Source organism: Dipodomys merriami, unplaced genomic scaffold (genome assembly GCF_024711535.1).
Source record: "Dipodomys merriami isolate MVZ:Mamm:240054 unplaced genomic scaffold, mDipMer1.0.p SCAF_256, whole genome shotgun sequence".
Lineage (NCBI taxonomy): Eukaryota > Metazoa > Chordata > Mammalia > Rodentia > Heteromyidae > Dipodomys > Dipodomys merriami.
Window position 1 is genome coordinate 1,498,680 of NW_027204004.1, and position 10,865 is coordinate 1,509,544.

General features: G+C 35.0%; 1 pseudogene; it reads left to right on the forward strand.

Moving 5' to 3' along the window:
• The first annotated feature begins 485 nt into the window (after nucleotides 1-485).
• LOC138836739 (GATA zinc finger domain-containing protein 1 pseudogene) lies at nucleotides 486-10,437 on the forward strand (annotated as a pseudogene).
• The last annotated feature ends 428 nt before the right edge of the window (nucleotides 10,438-10,865 follow it).

The following is a 10,865-nucleotide window of genomic DNA, read 5'->3' on the forward strand; positions in this document are numbered from 1 at the left end:
AATCCATTCTTTCCCATATATGAAAAAAAATGAAGTTGAGGATTAAATTGGGAAAGAAATGCTCTTTGTAATAGTCTGAAAAAAGTAAATTAAAATACCAAGTAATCAATATATATATATATATATATATATATATATATATTGATTACTTGGTATATATATATTATATATATATAATATTATATATAATATATATACATATTATATATATATATATATATATTAACAGCTGAAGGACCACTACAACTAAAACTATAAAATATTGAAGAAATAAACTGAAGAAATGATTAGGAGTGAAAATACCTCCAAGTTCTCAGACTTGCAAAATTATTATTGTGAAAATGGACATACTGCCAAAGGAAATCTACAAATTCAGTACAACATACATAAAATCCCAATGTCATTGTTGACTGAGATAAAGACAATATAAAAATTCTAATGAAAGTTCTAGAACAACAGAAGGAATTTTGGGTAAATTAGCAATAATGAACGAAGGTATGACATTCCAAAACTTTAACTTTACAATGAGCTACAGTAGCAAGTAAGATTGGTACTGGCACAAAAATAGGTTTGAAGACCAGTAGTATAAACTAGAAGTCGCATTAATAAACCCATATACTTGCATGCATCTGGGATTTGATAAAGTAGTAAAAAGTACATGTTGGAAAAAATGGCAATCTTTAACCAATGGTGTTAGGAAAATTGGATATTTGAATATGGCTGGCACCTTATTGGTTACAAGGTTGGGTGGCAGGACCTAGCATCTTGTCTTCTTGCTGGGGGAAGGAAATGCCCCCACCCATCACCTACCTCCCAGGTGATGGGCATGCCTGGAACCATGGAGGCTGTAGCCAGCACTTGGCTGAGAGGTTAATGAATCTGTCAGTCCATTGCCTGGGACTGGGAATTTCCTGTGGCCCTGCCCTGGGCTTGGGCCCTATTTAGGCCCAGACCAGCCTAGCTGCCTCTACCATCATGTCTCCATGATCCTGTCCTGTGTCCTGTCTTCTGGCTTGTCTCTGGTCATCATAACATCCCAAATATTGTTCTCCATCAGAGCTGAATTAGCTTGCTGGTATTGTTTTTGTTCTTTTCTTCCTCTCTCTCGTTTTTCATAATTCTGTTTTGTGTAGTTGAGTGCAGCAGGCCTTTGTAACCAAGGTCTGCCTGTAGCCTGCTAATTGTATAATAAAGACTCCAATATTTTATATTTGAAAATGTGGCTTCTGGGATGATTCACATTATAACACATCCATATGTAAAAAAAACCAAAGCTGGATCTCTTGACTGTCACACTGTCTACTCAAAATGGAACAAACACTTCAATTTAAGACCTAAAATCTTGAAACAAATACAAGACTGGTTAGGAGGAACACTAAAACTACTGGCATATTAGGAAGGAACTTTCTGAATACAGACCAGGGGTTCAGCTTATTGATAATTGAGAAATCATTTTGTAACAAGGCAAAAAATTTCTGTACAGCAAAGTTTGTATTTAATCAAGAAAAAAAAATCAATGTACTGATAGCCAAAGTACAGCCATTCTGGACTTTTGAAGTCCTTTACTGAAAGTATCCATTGTAAAGGCCTTTACTGAAAGTATCCAATGTGAGGACTTTTACTGAAAGTATGAACTCAGGTTCCTGGAAAAACTGCAAAATGTCCTAATAACATTCTGCCCTAGCTACAGCCTAGCAATAGCCATCAGTGGATGACAGGAAGGTACCTAAAGCTCCAGATGTTTCTTAAGATAACATAGTTAACATAGTTTGCTGCTTAACAACTTAGCTCATGCACGCCAGCCAATAAGATTGTTACAAGATTCACTCAGTAAATTTCAACCAATCATATAACCCTTAAGTTGGAACCCCCCTACCCTTGCTAAACTGAGAAGTCAGGGCTCTCAACTCTGACCTGCTCCACAGGTGCCCGTTGTGAGTCCAGGCTGGAGCTTGCAATAAATGACTCTCGTGTGCTTGCATCAGAATCAGTTCCTTGGTGGTCTTTGGGAATCCTTATCTGGGCATAAGATCTCAAAATGGAACATCTTTATCAGCTATACATCTGACAAGGGCATAATATCCACAATAGACAAGGCACTCCCAAACTAAGCTGTCCTAAATTCAGTAAACCAATGATTGGACAAAGAAATCACAGAATTTCTCACAAAAAGAAGAAAGAATTACCAATAAAGACATGAGGAAATGCTCAAAATTCTCATTTTAATATGAATCAAAGTAATATTGCGATTTCATCTTACCCCTGTGAAAGCATCCTATATCAAGTATACAAAAAATAAATGCTGGTTGTGAGTTGAGGAAAAAGGAGCTTTATTATACTGTTAGTGGGAATGAATGTAGTGTAATATTCAGGAAGACAGATTAAATATTCCTAAAAACTCAACATAAAACTAGCTTGTGATCAAGCAATACCATTTTTGGTCATCTATCCTGAATATTACAAGTCAGTTTGCAGTAAAGACTCTTGAACATCTATGTTTCTTTTTTCACAGTTTTGTATAACCAAGGAAATCAAACCGCCCAATGCTTTCTGAACGGATAATGAAAATGTTGTGTGTATTATATATGTGTATATATATATATATATATATATATATATATATATATATATAAACACTTTTAAATCAAATGTATAGCATAAATTATTACTCCTTTTAAATTCTTTAATAACTGATTAATAAGAAAAGTCAAAGGAATAAAATTGTTCTCTTGCTTTCCCTTATCTAGTTTTCCTGAATCATGTCTCTCTACTTTGTGTGATCACCTCCAACCATAGGCTACAGAGAATTACTAAACCTGGAAACTTGCTACTCTCTTCTTGAAAGGTTCTTCAGTTGTTCCACTCAGTATGATTATATCATCTTCTGCCATCAAAATAAATATAACACAATGGCTACCACTCAGAGTGCTATTTATTCATTCATTAGTTAACAGATTTAGCTGAGAGTAAAGCACTGGGTAACTGTATTCATACACACACCTGTTCTCCTATGTCAGTTGAGGCCTCATTATCAACCAAAATAAAACCTTAAGTTCTATGACAAACAGCTGCTTGTCTCAAAACATGGCAATTGCTTCTGAGAAAGCAAATATTTTTAAGCGGTACACTTAAGAGGACTTCTTAGGGTAACAAAACTAAACATGTTGCAATGTACAGAGAAGACATTATAAAATCAACTAAGACTTCACAATTGCTGTATGAAAGACAATCAGTCATTGACACTTTATTGGTTCAAACGTATTGTGTGGTCTATTTGTTCGTTGCCAGACTTATCAATCACACCAATCAACCATCTATGTAGTATTCTTGACTTCCATATTGCACCCTCCCTCTCTGTTTTCTTTCTCTTTTTCTTTTTAAAATGGAAACCATCACATCTGAACCATAGTTTCTACAAGTTAATCCTCTTTCAAATTGGGCTGTAGATCCCAACTGTGTAAAAAGTTAAGGGATCCCAGAAACCTAAAGAGGAGAATGGGCAGCCATCTTACAACAGCCTGAAAAGACCACTGACAGCAACTACTATAGGAAAAGTATTTTGGAGAACGACAGTACACTATCTTCTAGAGTCTGGTTTAACAAGGAAAGCTACAGCTAAAGATTCTTAAAATTACTCTTTGTAAGCCTAATAGCTATTAATCTGTATAAGATTATCTCTGGTTTCTCCAAGTTGTAAATCAGAAGGAGGTGATTCAACTTTCAATCATACCACACTTATCCCCATTTTTTCTTCCTTGCTCTTCTTAAGGGAAATGATTGTATCTGAAATATAATAGCCACCAATTATTCCTTTCTTCCTTTCTTTTTCTTTCTTTCTTTCTTTTTTTTTTTGCAGTCACATGTTTTAAACTCTGGGCTTCGGCACTGTCTCTGACCTCTTTTGTTCATGGATGATGCTCTACTACTTCGAGCCACAGCTCTACTTCTGGTTTTCTGGTGGTTTTAGAGATAAGAATCTTACCAATCAATCTTCTCCATTTAATCCTTGAGCTTCATATCACCACACTTCCCCCCCCCCTTTTTTTTTCACACTTCTTTAATGGAAATCATCTTATCAGAACCATATTTCCCAACAATTATTGCTATCATATCTGAGTTTCAATCCCTGTATACAGTAATATATATTACTCATGTATCTCCCACCTCCATTCCCTAATTTTTATCAATAACAAACCACCTTCTAATAATCTGCTCAAAATATGATCATTTGTTTTTCTGTTCTATTTCCTTTGCTGTGTTTTTTATTTCAGCCATCTATTTCCTGTTTCTGAATGTCCTATTGGCTAATGTACTTCTTTCTCTTCTTCTATTATCCTTTCTCTTTTTTCCTTGTCATTCCTCAGACTCCTTATTATTGAAGTTTGCACCTAAACATCTGTGTATGCATTTATTCTTTTCTCCACAGTTTCACAATACGGGGTCAATACAACATTAGATACCTTTCCCCTCCCCTGAATAACTCATTTCATCTCCCCACTAACCTGTGCTGTAAATACCAACTCTCAATACTTCCCAACCTATATTGTAAAATACTTCCAATTATTCCAACAGAACTTCCCCTTCATCTCTGAACTACTCCGACTCTGTGAATTATAACCTTCCAGAACAGGAAGTCTCTCAGGAAAATTCATATATTTATACTAATTACTTATTTTTTTCAAAAGTCAAGGGTACAGGATAGATTCTATAAGTGTTACAGGGTACAGGAAAAATCATGAACAAATTTCATGTACTTGAGTTAAAGTAAATTGAATATTGAGTGATGTAATGACAATAAAAGTAAGAAGATTTGTACATATATTTAAGAGATGATCCATGACACACACACACAGAAAATGAATTCAAACAACACTAAAGTTCTAAAAATGTCATATCCTGTATTTTAAAAAGTCCTTGATTCTAACACAATAGTATGATATGTACAAAAATTGGTAAATAAGTACACAACAAGCATGAAAATAAAAAATACAAATAAGAAACCACTATGCATGGTGACAAATGCTTCTTATTTTCAACATGCTGGGTGCTAAGGCAGAACAATTGAGTGTTTATGGACAGCCTGTGCTAAAATAATAAAATTCTGTGGGAAAACAAAACCAAACAAACATAAGAATAAAAAAGTTTGTATGTGATCAACTCAAAGAAAAAATAAAAGTAATAACTCAGGGACACATAACATAGCAACAGATTCTCAAGGGGAATAAGGGAAGATTAAATTTGGCATATAACCAAAAAACCACACAGAAGAAAGTCAAAGTAGAAAAGTACATAGAGGGGGAAGAATGCTAACAGTTCTCTGGACCAGGAGAGGGAATAAGAAGTCAGCAAGACTATTGATTTTTATCAATTTTTATCAAGTTATCCAACCTAGGGATCCGTAAACTCAGTGGTAGGAAAAATAAACCAAAATAAAGAGAAAATAAGTGAAATGAGGCAAAGCCCTCAATCAATTTTCCTATTTTTTAAAATATGTGGTTTCAACTAGAGAGAAAATAATGCTAATAACAATACCTAACTGCTAGCCAGCTACTGGAGGTTCACACATGCAATCCTAATAACTCAGGAGACAGAGATATGAGGACTGCAGTTCAAAGACAGCCAGAAGGTCAATCAGACCTCTTACTCCAATTGCACAGCAAAAAACTGAAGTTGTGATGCAAGTTGTAGAACTCCAGATTTGAACAAAGAAGCTGAGGAAATGAGATCCTGCATTGAGCTCCAGTTCTAACATAAAGCACACCTCAACAAATAACTAGTATGTTGCTGGCAATAATAGGAAAGGTACTACATTTAAATCTGTATTTCATAGCTAAAATATAAATAAATTCATATATAGTTTAAATGAAGTCATGAAAGCATTTTAAGAAAACAGACGTCAAGTTTTCTAACTGGTGTCAGGGAAAAATCTAAAAGCAAAACACAAAAATAAAAAGTAAGAAAACACCAAAAAATATTTGAAAAAATCATTTTTATATGCATGATAGGGTGACCTCTACAGTGATTGGTTAGTTCCTTTTCCTCCCCTTTTATGCCATGCAGGTTTTTTTTTGCTTTAAAAATGTTTGTTGTGTGATAATAAATTCCTGCTTGACTTGACTCCCTGCTGCATCTGTCTGTCTCTGAGGCTAAGGGAGGCTGGGGAGTGGGCAAGTGGCCCACTTACCTTTCCTCGGACCTTGTCCATCTTCCATGAGATGGACAAAAACCCAACAGATATGTTTATGGTTTATAAAAATTAATTTGCAATACATTTGATAGTTAATATCATAAACTTTTTAAAAGGTTTTAAAGCCTTTAGATACAAGTCTGCAGGCAGCAAAATGAATACTACAATTTTTTTTAGTTGTTTTTCAAAACTCACTAAAATGAAATCTTTCTAATCTACAGTAGTGGCTCACAATTTTAATCATAGCATCTCAGAAGGCTGAGGGTCTTAGCTCAAAGACAGCACAAGCAAGAATGTCCTTAAGACTCTCATTTCTAATTATACACCAAAAAGCTACAAGTAGAGGTTATAGCTCAAGTTGTAGAGGACAATAAACTACAAAGCACCAGTAAGGCCCTGAGTTTCCTCCCCAGTACTGGCACAAAAGACAAAATAAAACATATTTTTAATCAAATGAAATAAATTCATGTATTACTGAGAGTAATATAAATTGTCATAAATTTTCTAGAAGGCCCATTGAAAATATGTATGAAAAGCACTAAATGCACAAATGTTCTTTAATCAGTTGGCCTTTTACTCAGTGTAGCAAACATTAAAATTAATGCAGCTTGGTAAGATAAAGTATTACTTATCTTAACTTAAAAATACTATTATAAGTTATTAAAAGTTGCCACCAGTATTTCTCATTCTCAGTTCTTGCTTCCTACCTCAACATATAAGATAAACTAATATTATTAAATAACCAATATTATCTACTGCTTAGCAAGAACTTATCCAGCGACTGAAGGAAAATAAACTCCTCCAACAGCTCACTCAAAAAGTTCACTTCATCTTCTACCCCACAGTACATTGATTCACTCTCAATTCACCTATTGCCTTAATAAATATAATCCTTTTCCTGCTTCTAGTGACTAAAAATCCAAATGGTCATCTTCTTCATAAACAACCTCAGTAAAGATATAGCACAATTACATCCTTGGACTCACATGACTTAACCAAAAGAAAACTTCAAGTAAAGAGGTAGCAAGACATTTGTGAATGGAATATATAAATTAATCTATTCCATTACCATTTGCTCTATACCTGCTGCATGAAAGCAGGACACATTTTCTAGAGCTAGGATTATAACTCAGAAATCAAGACTCAAGTTCAGGAATAAATATAACAAGCACTTTGGAAAAACGAGGAGTGGAAGGGTATCAATTCGTTATCATCACAGTGATTGAGAATTGTATCCTCCCTTCCCTCCCTGAGTCTCACTGAAGATTATGTGACAGGGAATTTCTTCTTTGCAAAGAGCACAGAGTTCATTTTGAGATTCCAGCCAGCAACATTTTCTGGATTATGAGGGAGAGAGGTAGCTTAGGTGCTACCTATCATCTGTACCTAGATACTGAATCCCCTTACATAAAATCCTCTGTATTTATTCAACATTTTCAATGGCATGCTAATTTCTTTTATTGTTTCTTTGTTCATTCTTTTGGTTTTTGATTGTAAAAATACTGAACAGAGGAGTTACAGTTACATGAATATGGTAATGAATACATTTCATATCAAGCATTATTAGCTGCTATTTTTTTAATATCTTAAATTTCTTAATTATTTTATTCGTGCCTTAAGAGGACTAGAATGGAAAAAAAAACATTTTCCCACCATGAGCTCATATTTACTCTAAGATGCCAAAACTGCTTATAATTGTGTATATTACTCCAAACTCATTTTTCTGCTATGGCTCCATGGATTGAATATCTTTATATGCCAATTAAATTTGGTATGCCACACATGCAATAACTGACCTAGGGTATGAGGTTGCCATGTTTCTATTTCTCACTGTATATATATAAACATATATATGTTTATACAGAAGCCAATTTCTTTTCATTCTAATTTATATGAATTGGAATTTTGTCCAATTTCGTCCAAGTTTTCTGGTGTCAAGTAATTTTTTATACTTTGAACACAGTGTGAATCACATGTCATACACTCAACTTTTATGGAGAAATTTTTGCCAACTGTGATGTGGTTTATCTACCAGATTCCATCCATGCGGGAACCATATGGCAAAGGTGCTTTCTATCTATGCTACATTTCGTTTTGTTAGTCACTGAAGAGTTAGTGACTGCATTTTAGGTACAGGTTCAATAGTAAGAGTGGGGCAATAAGATGCCTTAGAGAATAAGACTATTAACATGTGATAGTTATACTGGCATAAATTTGTGTGCGTATGACATCACAAGGCTGATAGCTCATCACAATTTTATCATAGCTTAGTGTTCAGACAAACATGAATGCTAGAGTTGTACTAAAAAAATGCAGATGCTAATCTTACTGAATTCTGTTCAGGATGTGACATTGCTGCTTGCTATTACAGCTACAGTAATCCAGAGGGCAGTGGATTTCAGTATGGCCAAAGATTACTTCACTTGTGAATCTAGTCATTTGGGTTGAAATCATTGACTATTTTTTTGTTTTAATGCTCATTTTGATAATGCTGCTCCATAGCTATTTTCACCTCTTGGACCACCAAAACTTACTGTGAGTTAATCTATTTTCATTGAGAAGCACCATATAAGGTACTGTATTATTTTGTTTCTGATTATTTCTATTTATTCATTTATTTAAAAAGCTGCCAGAAAGAAAGTTTCCACTAAAGGAAAAGGGTGAAGACATATTTTTATTTTTATTTATTTTATTTTTTTAATTTTATTTGTGAACATACTGTACAGAGGGGTTACAATTACATGGGCAGGATAATGCATACATTTCTTAACAAGCATTGCAGCCTCCTCCTTTGTTTGCCCTTCACTTCCCTTCCAAGCAACACCACTCTCCCCCACCCAATCCTTGCCCCTTTTCCCCCCACCGACATTGTAAAGCTCGTTTTTGACATGACAATTTGTACTTCTCATTGTTGCAACAGGTCCATCTGAATCCATAAACGACTTGTTTTTCCCCATCTCCTCCACAAGTTATACTGACATCAAATATAATTAAAGCAGGGGTAATACTGTGGGGGAGGGACATACAAAGCAACAAAGAAATTATCTTATAAATGCGTTAAAAACACATGAATGAAAGAAGAAAAAAAACATTAAAATACATATCTAAGTGTTCATTTTCCTACCATCACATTATCTAACCTTTTTTGCTTGACTCATACATATACTAGATATTGAAAATAAGGGAAACCATGGGACCTGTGTTTCTTTGGGCCTGGCTTACTTCACTTAATAAAATTTTTTTCCAAGTTTTTCCATTTCCTAACAAATGGGACAATGTCATTCTTTCTGATGGAGGCATAGAATTCCATTGTGTATATATACCACATTTTCTTGATCCATTCATTTACTGAAGAGCATATGGGTTGGTTCCATATCTTAGCTATGGTAAATAATGCTGCAATAAATATAGTTGTGCTGGTAGCTTTAGTGTGGTCTTGTTTGTAAACATTTGGGTAAATGCCCAAAATTCTGTTCACATCCCCTCCAGCATCTGTTGTTGTTAGAGTTTTTTATTTTTGCCATTCTAACTGGAGTGAGGTGGTATCTCAATGTTGTTTTGATTTGCATTTCTTTTATGGCTAGGGATGTTGAGCATTTCTTCATGTGTCTATTGGCCATCCTTCTTTCTTCTTCAGAGAAGTTTCTCTTTAAGTCTTTAGCCCACTTATTTATTGGGCAGTTGTTTATTTGAGGATTTGTTGTTGGGGGATTTAATTTTTTGAGTTCCAAGTATATTTTAGATATGAGACCCTTTTCCGTTGTATGGCTAGTAAAGATTGAAGACATATTTTTAAATTAAAAAATCCCATCAGAGCTCCTGAGTCTGTTTCCACCATCATCACTGCAAAATCAATGTTCTACAACGGAGTATATTACCAAAATGGTGATGATGTTTCTGTGATTGATAATCAACATGGAAAGCTCTACTATGCTCAGATCAGGGGTTTTATCTATGACCAGTATTGAGAGAAGAGCGCAGCACTGATGTAGCTCATTCCCACTCTCTCTAACCCCACAGATCAGTTTGATCCTGTGTCTTATACCATATGGCCAGAGGAAGACCTTCCCAGGAAGATGGAATACTTGGAATTTGTTTGTCATGCACCATCTGAGTATTTCAAGTCAAGGTCACCACCATTTCCCACTGTCTCCACCAGACCAGAAAAGGGCTATGTATGGACTCATGTTGGATCTATTCCTGCAATAATGATTAGGAGACAGTTACCAAACACTTGTAGTTACAACTAAAACTGAGGCTGGGAAACTCAGTAATATATCCCTTACCCAGCATGCCTAAAACCCTGGGTTCAAAACAAACAAAAAAATCCCAAAAGTGGATTTTTTATTTTCTTATATTTATACAATTCTGAAGAAGATAACTTTTTCCACGAATTGCTTTTTTTTGGTCGGTCGTGGGGCTTGAACATGAGGCCTAGGTGCTGTCTCTGAGCTCTTTTTGCTCAAGGCTAGTACTCTACCAATTTGAGCCACAGCTCCACTTCCAGTTTTCTAGTGGTTAATTGGAGATAAGAATCTCATTGACTTTCTTCCCTGGCGTGGCCTTGAACCATGATCCTCAGCTGCTAAGTAGCTAGGATTACAGGAGCCACCAGAGCTCAGCCCATAAAATTCTTATATGGGAAACTAAAAAGTGTGTTCCCAATGACCTAGTAATT